This window comes from Somniosus microcephalus, unplaced genomic scaffold (genome assembly GCF_052327205.1).
Source record: "Somniosus microcephalus isolate GS21.2 unplaced genomic scaffold, FLI_Smic_1.0 unresolved_chr9, whole genome shotgun sequence".
Lineage (NCBI taxonomy): Eukaryota > Metazoa > Chordata > Chondrichthyes > Squaliformes > Somniosidae > Somniosus > Somniosus microcephalus.
Genome location: NW_028225187.1, coordinates 430,991 through 443,906, shown reverse-complemented (window position 1 = coordinate 443,906; position 12,916 = coordinate 430,991).

Sequence of the window (12,916 nt, the reverse complement as noted above, 5' to 3'; positions counted from 1 at the left end):
GTTAATGAATTTCACTATAGATCAGTGTGAGGTGGTGTGTTAATGAATTTCACTATAGATCAGTGTGAGGTGGTGTGTTAATGAATTTCACTGTAGATTAGTGTGAGGCGTTGTGTTAACGAATTTCACTGTAGATCAGTGTGAGGTGGTGTGTTAATGAATTTCACTATAGATCAGTGTGAGGTGGTGTGTTAATGAATTTCACTATAGATCAGTGTGAGGTGGTGTGTTAATGAATTTCACTGTAGATTAGTGTGAGGCAGTGTGTTAACGAATTTCACTGTAGATCAGTGTGAGGTGGTGTGTTAATGAATTTCACTATAGATCAGTGTGAGGTGGTGTGTTAATGAATTTCACTATAAATCAGTGTGAGGTGGTGTGTTAATTAATTTCACTATAGATCAGTGTGAGGTGGTGTGTTAATGAATTTCACTATAGATCAGTGTGAGGTGGTGTGTTAATAAATTTCACTGTAGATCAGTGTGAGGGGTGTGTTAATGAATTTCATAGTAGATCAGTGTGAGGTGGTGTGTTAATGAAGTTCACTATAGATCGGTGTGAGGTGGTGTGTTAATGAATTTCACTATAGATCAGTGTGAGGTGATGTGTTAATGAATTTCACTATAGATTAGTGTGAGGCGGTGTGTTAATGAATTTCACTATTGATCTGTGTGAGGTGGTGTGTTAATGAATTTCACTATAGATCAGTGTGAGGTGGTTTGTTAATGAATTTCACTATAGATCAGTGTGAGGTGGTGTGTTAATGAATTTCACTGTAGATCAGTGTGAGGTGGTGTGTTAATGAATTTCACTATAGATCAGTGTGAGGTGGTGTTAATGAATTTCACTATAAATCAGTGTGAGGTGGTGTGTTAATGAATTTCACTATAGATCAGTGTGAGGTGGTGTGTTAATGAATTTCGCTGTAGATCAGTGTGAGGTGGTGTGTTAATAAATTTCACTGTAGATCAGTGTGAGGGATGTGTTAATGAATTTCACTATAGATCAGTGTGAGGTGGTGTGTTAATGAATTTCACTGTAGATTAGTGTGAGGCGGTGTGTTAATGAATTTCACTATCGATCAGTGTGAGGTGGTGTGTTAATGAATTTCACTATAGATCAGTGTGAGGTGGTGTGTTAATGAATTTCACTATAGATCAGTGTGAGGTGGTGTGTTAATGAATTTCACTGTAGATTGGTGTGAGGCGGTGTGTTAACGAATTTCACTGTAGATCAGTGTGAGGTGGTGTGTTAATGAATTTCACTATAGATCAGTGTGAGGTGGTGTGTTAATGAATTTCACTATAAATCAGTGTGAGGTGGTGTGTTAATGAATTTCACTATAGATCAGTGTGAGGTGGTGTGTTAATGAATTTCACTATAGATCAGTGTGAGGTGGTGTGTTAATAAATTTCACTGTAGATCAGTGTGAGGGGTGTGTTAATGAATTTCACTATAGATCAGTGTGAGGCGGTGTGTTAATGAATTTCACTATCGATCTGTGTGAGGTGGTGTGTTAATGAATTTCACTGTAGATCAGTGTGAGGTGGTGTGTTAATGAATTTCACTGTAAATCAGTGTGAGGTGGTGTGTTAATGAATTTCACTGTAGATCAGTGTGAGGGGGTGAGTTAATGAATTTCACTGTAGATCAGTGTGAGGCGGTGTGTTAATGAATTTCACTATAGATCAGTGTGAGGTGGTTTGTTAATGAATTTCACTGTAGATTAGTGTAAGGTGGTGTGTTAATGAATGTCTGTGTAGGTCAGTGTGAGTTGATGTGTTAATGTATTTCACTATAGATCAGTGTGAGGTGTTGTGTTAATGAATTTCACTATAGATCAGTGTGAGGTGGTGTGTTAATGAATTTCACTGTAGATCAGTGTGAGGTGGTGTGTTAATGAATTTCACTACAGGTCAGTGTGAGGTGGTGTGTTTTGGTGGTAAGAATAAGGAGGCCGCTCACTACTTGGACAAGGGGGTGAAATTGGGTTGCTTTGTGCCTCCCGCGATATTCAGTGGGAGGTTAGCGGCGGCGGTAGCCGGTAGCGCCCTGCGGCACTCCACTGTCGGAAATGATGTCCTCGCCATCAAATTGTTGGGTCCTGCTGGGCTCAGGATTACTGGGGGTTAAACACAGCAGCTTCTCCTCCATCGCCACTCCAGCTCAAACTGAAGCAACAAAAAGACCTACGCAGGCGGCCAGGGACCGACTTCCGCATCCAGCACCCGCCCTCATACAAGCCAGCTCTGGATTGGCGGCTCGGCTGTGTCGATCCAGTTGTGGTTTCTCCTGTCCGGGTTTCCTGGTGCCACGCTCATCAGTCACCTGACAACCCATTGTTTGCGGAAGCGCGTCATCCTCGGGCCCAGGGACCGCCTCAGGAGGAGAGAAGATGGCCGCACATACGCTGTGCTGCAGGGGGAACCGGTCCGTCTTTCCTCCACCAAGATGGCGGCACGTAACCCGGGCCTTTCACCGAGAAAAAGCCTCACCGCTGCCATCCGGCGGAACACAGACCGGGCCGTGGGATCTCATTCGGGCCTCAGGCCGTTCTCCAACTTTATAAACCCTGCGGCACTGCCTACCCGCAGTTTATTAATCTACCGACCCCGCTCCCACCGACCTGCAGCTCCGCCCGGCGACCGCGCGGGGCTTTCTTTGCAAAGTCGGTGAGGGACACGTGACCTGGGCCCAGGGCCTGATTAACGGGAGCTTCTGACCAACAGGGAGCGAGCGGGGCGGGGCTGGAGGAGCGAGCGGGCGGTGGGTCCTCCAACCAATCGGGGAGCCCAAGGGGTGGGACTAGCACCGGCTGATTGTCTGAGCCACAGGGCAGCAAGTTTCTCCAGTCCCTTGTTCAGGGCCCGGGGCCAGGGGAGGCTGTGGGCCTTTATTCCCCGCATTGGACACAAGGCTCTTTATCTCACAACACACTGGCTCAGGTTTTAATAGAGACTTTTTAAATTCATCAATAAAAGCAGATAAATCTCGTGCTTCTGTAGAACAAACTTTTTAATATTTGGGAGCAAAAGTACAAGTTTTTTTCCCTCTGGGGAATTTGTTATTAGTTTCAGGAAGCAACAACAACCACTTGTATTTATAAAGCGCCTTTAATGGAGTGAAACATCCCAAGGCTCTTCACAGGAGCGTTATAAAACAAAATTTGACACCGAGCCACATAAAGCGATATTCGTGCAGATGACCAAAAGCTTGGTCAAAGAAATAGGTTTTAAGGAGCATCTTAAAGAAGGAGAGAGAGAGGTAGAGAGATGGAGAGGTTTCGGGAAGGAATTCCAGAGCTTAGGGCCCAGGCAACTGAAGGCACGGCCGCCAATGGTGGAGCGATTAAAATCGGGGATGCTCAAGAGGCCGGAATTAGAGGAGCGCAAATATCTCGGAAGGTTGTAGGGGCTGGAAGAGATTACAGAGATAGGGAGGGGCGAGGCCACGGAGGGATTTGAAAACAAGGATGAGAATGTTAAGGATGAGACACTTGAGGAAAAGCAGGGAGTGGGGGAGGTTCAAGCCCTTATGGTACAGGGTCGCTTATTCTGTTCTGCGACTGTTACTGGGACAGACTGTATCTCCCCTCTCCTCCACACAGGGATTTGTGGTAGTTAAAGGGACAGCGATTCTTCTTGTTCTGCAAGACTGTAATTAAAGGGACACAACTCTGAGATGGCTGTGAACTTTTAGTGCCACCAGCCTTTCTAAAACATCTTCCTGTCTTTGAGGATCTGTGTGAGCTCGCTGGTGACTCAGCAGGTTGGATGAACTCTGAAACCTCTTTGCACAGTCAGAACATTTAAAGGGTCTCTCATCGGTTCTGAGACAGGAGGGATCTGGTTAACAGTGATCACAATATCAATAGGTTTAAAGTAGTTGTGGAAAGGGACAAAGAAAAATCAATGGTGAAAATACCCAGCTGGAAGAGAGCCAATTTCAGTGATTTGAGAAGGGATCGAGCACAGGTGGACTGGAAACAAAGATTGTCCAGGAAAACAGTGAATGACCAATGGCAGGCCTTCAAGGCTGAGATAGTTCAGGTACAAACCAAGCATATTCCCATAAGGAGGGAAGATGGGGCATCCAAAGCTAGAGCTCCTGATGACAAAGGATATCGAGGTTAGAGTAAAACAGAAAAAGGAGGTTTACGACAAATGTCAGGTACAGAATACAGTCAAAAACCAGGGGAATACAGAGAGTGTGGGGGAAATTGAAACAGGATATAAGGGCAAAGAGAGAATATGAGAAAAGATTAGCGGGTAACATAAAAGAGAACCCAAAAATCTTCTATAAACATATGAAAAGTAAAAGGATAGTTAAAGGAATGGTGGGGCCGATTCGGGACCAAATAGGAGCTCATCATACAGAGGCAGAGGGCATGGCTGAGGTACTGAATGAGTACTTAGCATCTGTCTCCACAAAAGAAGAGGATGAAGTTAATGTCACAGTAGAGGATGGGGGGGAGTAGATAAATTGGATAGGATAAAAATAGAAAGGAGGTGCTAAATAGATTGTCATCACTCAAAGTTAATAGTCACCCGGTCCAGATGGGATGCATCCTAGATTGCTGAGGGAAGCTAGGGTGGAGTTAGTAGTAGCTCCGACCACAATCTTTCAATCTCCCTCAGATATATGGGAGTGGTGACAGAGGACTGGAGGATTGCAAATGTTACACCCCTGTTTAAAAAAGGGAGAGGGATAAACCTGGCAACTACAGGCCAATCAGTCTAATGTCAGTGTGGGTGAATGACTAGAGACCATTGTCAAGGACAAAATTAATTCTCACTGGGAGAAGCATGGGTTAATAAGGGGCAGCCAGTATGGATTTGTTAAAGGTAAATCGTGTCTAACTAACCTGATTGAGTTCTTTGGTGAAGTAACAGAGGGTTGGATGAAGGTAGTGCAGCAGATGTTGTATATATGGACTTTTAAAATGCATTTGATAAAGTACCACGAGAGACTTACGCGGAAAATAGAAGCAGAGGGAATTGAGCAGTGCTGAGGGATGTTTTTCTGACTGGAGGGAGGTATGCAGTGGGCTCCCCCAGGGGTCGGGATTAGGACCATTGCTTTTCTTGTTATATATAACTGACCTGGACTTGTGTATAGGTGTACAATTTCAAAGTTTACGGATGATACAAAACTTGGCAATGTAGTAAATAGTGAGCATAGTAGTAGCAGACTTCAGAAGGACAGAGACAGACTGTGAAATGAGCAGACACAAGGCAGATGAAATTAAATGATGGTGTGCAGATGCCAGAGTTGGACTGGGGTGGACAAATGTAAGAAGTCACACAACACCAGGTTATAGTCCAACAGTTTTATTTGAAATCACAAGCACTGATGAAGGAGCAGTGCTCCGAAAGCTTGTGATTTCAAATAAAACTGTTGGGCTATAACCTGGTGTTGTGTGACTTCTGAAATTAAGTGACGATAAGTGTGAAGTGATGCAGTTTGGGAGAAACAACAGGGAGAGGCCGTATAATCTAAATGGGACTATTTTGAGGGGGTGCAAGAGCAGAGGGACCTGGGGGTCCATATTCACAAGTCTTTGAAAGTGCCACGGCAAGTTGGTGAGGCGGTTCAGAAAGCGTATGGGATACTTGGCTTTGTAAATAGTGCCATTGAATACAAAAACAAGGAAGTTACACTAAACCTTTACAAATCACTAGTTAGGAACATAGGACAGGAGGAGGCCATTCAGCCCCTCGAGCCTGTTCCACCATTCAATGAGATCATGGCTGATCTGTGACCTAACCTTTGGCCCATATCCCTTAATACCTTTGGTTAACAAAAACCTATCAATCTCAGATTGAAAATTAACAATTGATCGAGCATCAATTGCTGTTTGCGGAAGAGAGTTCCAAACTTCTACCACCCTTTGTGTGTAGAAGTGTTTCCTAATTTCACTCCTGAAAGGTCTGGCTCTAATTTTTAGACTATGCCCCCAGTCCTAGAATCCCCAACCAGCGGAAATAGTTTCTCTCTATCTACCCCATCTGTTCCCCTTAATATCCTGAAAACTTCGAACAGATGACCCCTTAATCTTCTAAATTCCAGGGAATACAACCCTAATTTATGTAATCTCTCCCCGTAACTTAACCCTTGAAGTCTAGGTATCATTCTGGTAAACCTACGCTGCACTCCCTCCAAGGCCAATATATCCTTCCTAAGGTGTGGTGCCCAGAACTGCTCACAGTGCTCCAGGTGTGGGCTAACCAGGGTTTTGTACAGCTGCAGGGTTTTGGCCTCAGCTGGAGTCTTGTGTACAGTTCTGGGCACCACACTTTAGGAAGGATGTAAAGGCCTTGGAGAGGGTGCAGAGGAGGTTGACCAGGATGGTACCAGGGATGAGGGACTTCAGTTATGTGGAGAAATTGGAGAAGCTGGGATTGTTCCCCTTAGAGCAGAAAAGGTTAAGAGGAGACCTAATAGAGGTGTTCAAAATGATGGGGGTGAAGTGGATTTTTAGTGAAGGGTAACATAGGTGCCCTTCAGGACTTAAGGGGTTAACAGTGCAGCTTGCACACAGGGTGACAGCGGAGACAGAGGCACCAGCCACGAACTAGGGAAGTAAAACCACGTGGGGAACAACAGATAAGATCGTAAAGATCATGTGACAATCAGCAATTGTGCATGCGGGCTTCAAGCCAATTAAAACAATGTAACAAATTGTGCATGTGGGCTTTAAGCCAATTAGAACAATGTCATGAGCTGTGCACGAGGTATCCACGGCTTTTGTACACTTAAATAATAGAAATTGAAGTCAATCGAGGAGACAGCCAGGAACGAGCTAAAGGAGCTCTAGCTGTACTCCCTGATCAGCCTTCAGTTACCTCCGCGGACTGTTTGTATTGTACTGTTGAATAGTTTTGTGTTTTAAATAAACTGCTTGGCTCTTTACCATTTACAGACTAGTGTGCGGACTTAATTATTTAATTTTGCCACAATATTTGGCGTAGTCGGCAGGATATGTTGGAATGTAGACGGACAACGGCCACAAGGGGGTCAGTAGATTTGAGACACCACCCGGAAAAATTACGTGATCCAGGTGGTCACCCATCTGTCTGCAGAATGAGTATCCGAATCATGACGAGTCTGTAAAGCGGTAAAAGGACGGACGCGTTTGGACGTGTAGTGAGTATAATCTTGATATATTATGCGTAAACATTAGACAAAGTATTGGAAGAGACATTGTCATTGCGATAAAAGCCAGTCAGACTGAAAGGTAAATGCAAGAGTGTTGACATCGAGTCTTTTACTACGTATATTATTGTGTAAATACATTTTGTGATAGGATTTAAGTCGCGTGGAGAGGCCGAATGGACATAAACTCAAGTAGAAGTTGTATGTAAAGCCGGGGAAGGTCAGACCACAAAATGGCGTCGGGGAAAGAATTAGACGGGGGTGTGGAAGGAACCCATACTAGATTCTATGCAGAGGACCGGAAGGGCTTAATCGACAAAATGTTAAGAGACAGATGGGATCCAAGTCAGGACCCCGTCATTCAAAAGACTTGGTGGCAAAAAGAGAAAACTAAACGTACCCAAAAGGCCGGTGTAATAATAGTACGACAGCTTTTACAATGTACCCCCTTAAACAAACCAAAAATAGAGGAATTAAAAGCAGCCAGAGCAGAAACAAAAAACAACTGAGAGAAATTCAGGAGAGTCAGAGTGAAAGGGAACTCTTTGGTCCCCGATCATGTACACCTACCGCTCCACCACCTCCTCCGTATAATAAAACAGAGGAAGGAGATGATGCTGATAGTGAGGAGGGAGAAGGCTTCGCCGTTGCACCTTTGACGGTGACACAAGGAGCACAGGTAGCAAATAAACAGGCAGTTTTGATCACCGGGGTTGGGGGATCTGCCACAAGAATGCATTTAAGTGAAGTAATATTATTGGAGGTGGCAGGGATTCTAACCCCTGCACAATTTTATGCTTGTCCCAATAAGGAGGGTACAATATTAGGAATCAACATTCTCGAACAATTGGGAGCGTTAATCGATCCACAGGGCTTGGTGGAGGGGACAAACCAAAGATAAAGAGGGAAAAGGGAGAATGGTAGTCTTAGCTTGTTACCAGAAACAATGTAAGGAATTGAAAAAGAAGGGAGAGATAAAGAAGGAAAAAGATCGAATTTGCAGGCGAACCAATTTGAAAACTCAGCAAAGGAGGGAAAAAGGGATTTGGAAAGCCAGGAAAAGCTGCTGAGTCACCGATTTAAAAAGAAAAAAAGAGAAACTTAAAGCTTTACCAACATGGAAGTTATCATCTGTGCCGAGACAAATAAAACACAAGATTTGCTGAGTGAAAGGAACCTTAAAAATATGCTGGAATTTCAGTTTGTATGAGAATATGTGTGTTAAAGTGTGAAACTTTTCCTATGAATGTTTAAGAAGTTACAGTATTTCTTTTGTCTGAAAGTCTGTCTTTAAAAGAAAGATTCTATCATGTTTGTTTTAGCTCCACTCACTTTTCTGTGTTAAAAAAGCATTTCACCCTTTTGTCGTCTTGGATTTTGGAAGTTTTAAGAATGTGCGAATAAGATTGTGCCCCCAGAATTGATTAAAAAATCTTTGAACTAATTTAAATTAAGCTGGTGTGTAAAAACTGAGAAGACCAACAGAAATACTGCATACAGTTTTGGTGTCCATACTTAAGAAAAGACATACTTGCTTTCGAGGCAGTACAAAGAAGGTTCACTCAGTTAATCCCGGGGATGAGGGGATGGACATATGAGGAGAGGTTGAGTAGATTGGGACTCTACTCATTGGAGTTCAGAAGAATGAGAGGCGATCTTATTGAAACATATAAGATTGTGAAGGGCTTGATCGGGTGGATGCGGTGAGGATGTTCCCAATGATGGGTGAAACTAGAACTAGGGGGCATAATCTTAGAATAAGGGGCTGCTCTTTCAAAACTGAGATGAGGAGAAACTTCTTCACTCAGAGGGTGGTAGGTCTGTGGAATTTGCTGCCCCAGAGAGCTGTGGAAGCTACATCATTAAATAAATTTAAAACAGAAATAGACAGTTTCCTAGAAGTAAAGGGAATTAGGGGTTACGGGGAGTGGGCAGGAAATCGGACATGAGTCTAGGTTCGGAACGGTCATGGCCCTGTGGGTGGCAGTGCGGGCCCAGGGGCCATGTAGCCTGGTCCTGCTCCTACTTCTTGTGTTCTAATTCTGTGTTAGATTTCAGGAGATGGTTCTATTCACGGATTAGTGGAGACCTCGGGAACAGGCTGCCAGCTAGGAGTCCTTCAAGAGTAAATTGGGCCTGTTCCTGGCTGGGGTGGAGATCACCTTTTACAGAAGGTAAGTACTGCAGGAAATACAGGGACAGAGTGATCCCCTGGACGAGTTTCGATCGCCTAGATGGGTCGGAGAGGAATTTCCCAGATTTTTTCTCCCAAATTGGCCATTGGGTTTTTTATCTGGTTTTTCGCCTCTCCCGGGAGATCACATGGGTTCGGGTGGGATGGAGAGTGGAAGTCGATTTGAGGTTAGGATCAGATCAGCCATGATCTTATTGAATGGCGGAGCAGGCTCGAGGGGCCGATTGGCCTACTCCTGCTCCTATTTCTTATGTTCTTAAAGTTTGTTTAACAAAAGATTAAGTTTCAGTCTAAGATTTAACCTTGGAGTCGCGGTTGCTATGGTGAAATCTTCCAAAGCAGTTTGATTTGATTTGCTTAAATGTGAAAAACTAATTTTTCTCCAGTTATATTCAATGTTTTTACAGTATTTTGGAAAGATATCTGAAGAAAGGACAATAAGAAATATGACGTAATTTACTGTTTTCTGCAAGAATGTGCTATTTTGTTTTGTTTTATCTGTTCACTGTTTTACAAAAGGTAAGCTTCAGCCTTGAAGTTACAGTTGCCAATGTGCTTGGAAGAAAATTGTTTCTTTGTTAATGTGGCTTCTTGCTTTGTTTTCCAAGTTAATTTAAAAGAAATTGATCTGGATTAAATTGGAGTTATGAGGTTAATTAATCTACTAAAACCAGAGTTCCATTGTGGCCACGGTGAAATTCTGGTTGGTGTAAATTGGTGTAGTCCGAATTGAAGAAGATAACTCTGCTCCGCAAGAACATTCAATAGTGACAGGTCCCGCTACAATATTTAATTGACTATGGTACTGGGAGCCCTACAGAATGCGGGACTATTGGTAAACCCTAGAAAGGTACAGGTAGGGAAGGACGAAGTAATCTACCTAGGATACATAATAACACAAGGAAAGAGACAAATGCCCGAAGACAGATGGGAGGGGCACTAGGACCAAGAGGAAAGCTAGAAGGAAGGGACCACGCCAGAGAGGGGAGGGGGTCAAGCAGGTACTAGGGCTATTTAATTATTGCCAGAACTTTATCCCAGAATATGCAGAAATGGCCCAGCCTATACAAGATCTGATCAAAGGGGGGAAACCATCCCAGGAGCTGGTGGACTGGGGCCCCGACCATGAAACAGCTATTGATCAGTGGTGATACGTGTGCATGTGTAGATATGAATGGTGTGGGACGATGGAAACACTGGTCACAACTGAAACGAATCTAACACACCCCATTCGGGGGCCTATATCGAATTAACAGAATGAAGGAACTATGCAGAAGACTTGTGATCCTAATACTTTGCAGAGCAACCCCCATGAAAAAAAAAACAGAAGCGACGCATCTCAACAGGGGCGAGTAAAGTTCAAACCCAGCATGGCCGTGGAAGGACACTACCGAGTCCAAACATCTGAATACCGGGATGACATCCTCTCCCCGATACACGACCAACAGGGTCAGGAGGTGAAGACAGACATGGGGAAATGGATAATCTGTACGGGCGGACATTCTTAGAGACACAGTCAGAAAGCTGCTGCAGGGGCAGGCAGACACAAAGGAGCTGTGTGGGAAGGTGATGGGGCAGCAGGGAGCTTAGCCAAAGGGATTATAGTCCTGGAGGGCCATGCTGCCACCATTAATCACCTAATCGATCGAGAATTTGATTCTGAAAGAACGGAGGTCCAAAGGGATCTCTGCCATGCTTACGGGGGATGGATGGTTGAACCTTGACCAAATACACCGAGGCGAAGTCCCAGATTGGATAAACAGTACCCACCTGTTCCACCTAGCACAACACCCAGGGTCGCTAGACGCGTGCACCTTGAAGGGAATGACTCTGGTCTTTCCCGTGACAGGTGCGTGCACAGACTCACATTCGGCCCTGGTGAGAATGGTCCTAATGATTCCGGTGATGGCAAGGGGAGAATCGGGACCATATCTCCAGGTTGAGGTAGAGAACTTGGGACTCATCTGGGGCGAGGACTACATGCAGTACTACCCTATGGGATCAAATGGAACGGAACCATGAGAGGGGTCTCATAAACAGGGTGCCGCAGGGTCGGAAGCCTAACTATATGTCCACATCCAGTAGGCTGGGGAAGTGAGGATGGGTGCGGATTCAACCAAACAATCGGTTGTGCCCTTGAAATAAGCCCATCAGAGTGCGAACGCACACACTCAGCCTACTGCGGAAAGGGGGAATACTGCGTAGTCACAAATCAGTGAACATATGGCTATGATGGTCTGGAATGTAACATTACTAATCCTAATTTCTGTTTGACCCCGAGGCTACCGGTCACGATCGGACAAGCGCGAATGACATACATATATGTGCAGCAAACCACTATCCTGAATGTAACAGATGATTTGAAATACGATTTGTACCAGTATGAGAGTGAATAGGCTGCACCAATACCCCAGCTGCCCAAGAATAAGAGATACCACGTTCTCAAGAAGGAGCTGCGCCAGCTGGGCAAGGACATTGAGACAGACCTTCGCTACATTCCGTGGTGTATGAAGGCGTGGAATTGGGGACTAAATGTTAATATCCACCCGTGGATACGTATCATATCACACATATTGGTGGCAGCACAATTAGTCTTAGTTCTTGGTTATGCTTTCATGTTTTGCTCATCCTGCAGAAGACGCCACACCCAGCAGATAGTAAAGGTACTTGAGGAAAGAAAGCATCTGATGAGTAGTGGAATTTAACCGCTGACATCACGCACATATTCCTCCCTAACCCATCGGCTGATCACCAAACAGGGGGCGGGACAAATTGGCATAACTTAGTTTAGTGTGGTCTCATGGGCTGGGGTAGCCAAGGACCAAAGGGGGGTTCGAAGTGGATTTTTAGTGAAGGGTAACATAGGTGCCCTTCAGGACTTCAGGGGTTAACAGTGCAGCTTGCACACAGGATGACAGCGGAGACAGAAGCACCAGCCACGAACTAGGGAAGTAAAATCACTTGGGGAACAACAGATAAGATCATAAACATCATGTGACAATCAACAATTGTGCATGCGTGTTTCAAGCCAATTAAAACAATTTAACGAATTGTGCATGTGGGCTTTAAGCCAATTAGAACAATGTGCACGAGGTATCCACGGCTTTTGTACACTTAAATAATAGAAATTGAAGTCAATCGAGGAGACAGCGAGGAATGAGCTAAAGGAGCTCTAGCTGTACTCCCTGATCAGCCTTTAGTTACCTCCGCGGACTGTTTGTATTGTACTGTTGAATAGTTTTGTGTTTTAAATAAACTGCTTGGCTCTTTACCATTTACAGACTAGTGTGCAGACTTAATTATTTAATTTCGCCACAACAGAGTGGTTTTGATCGATCAAGTAGGGAGAAACTGTTCACTCTGGCAAGTGGGTTGGTAACCAAAGGTCACAGATTTAAAATAGTTGCTAAAAGAACTAGAGGGGAAATGAGGAAAATTGTTTTCATCCAAAGGGTTGTTCAGATCTGGAATGCACCATCTGAAAGGATGCTGGAATCAGGTTCCACAGGAACTTTCAAACGGTAATTGGACGAGTCCTTGAAGAGGACTAGTTTGCAGAGTTCTGGG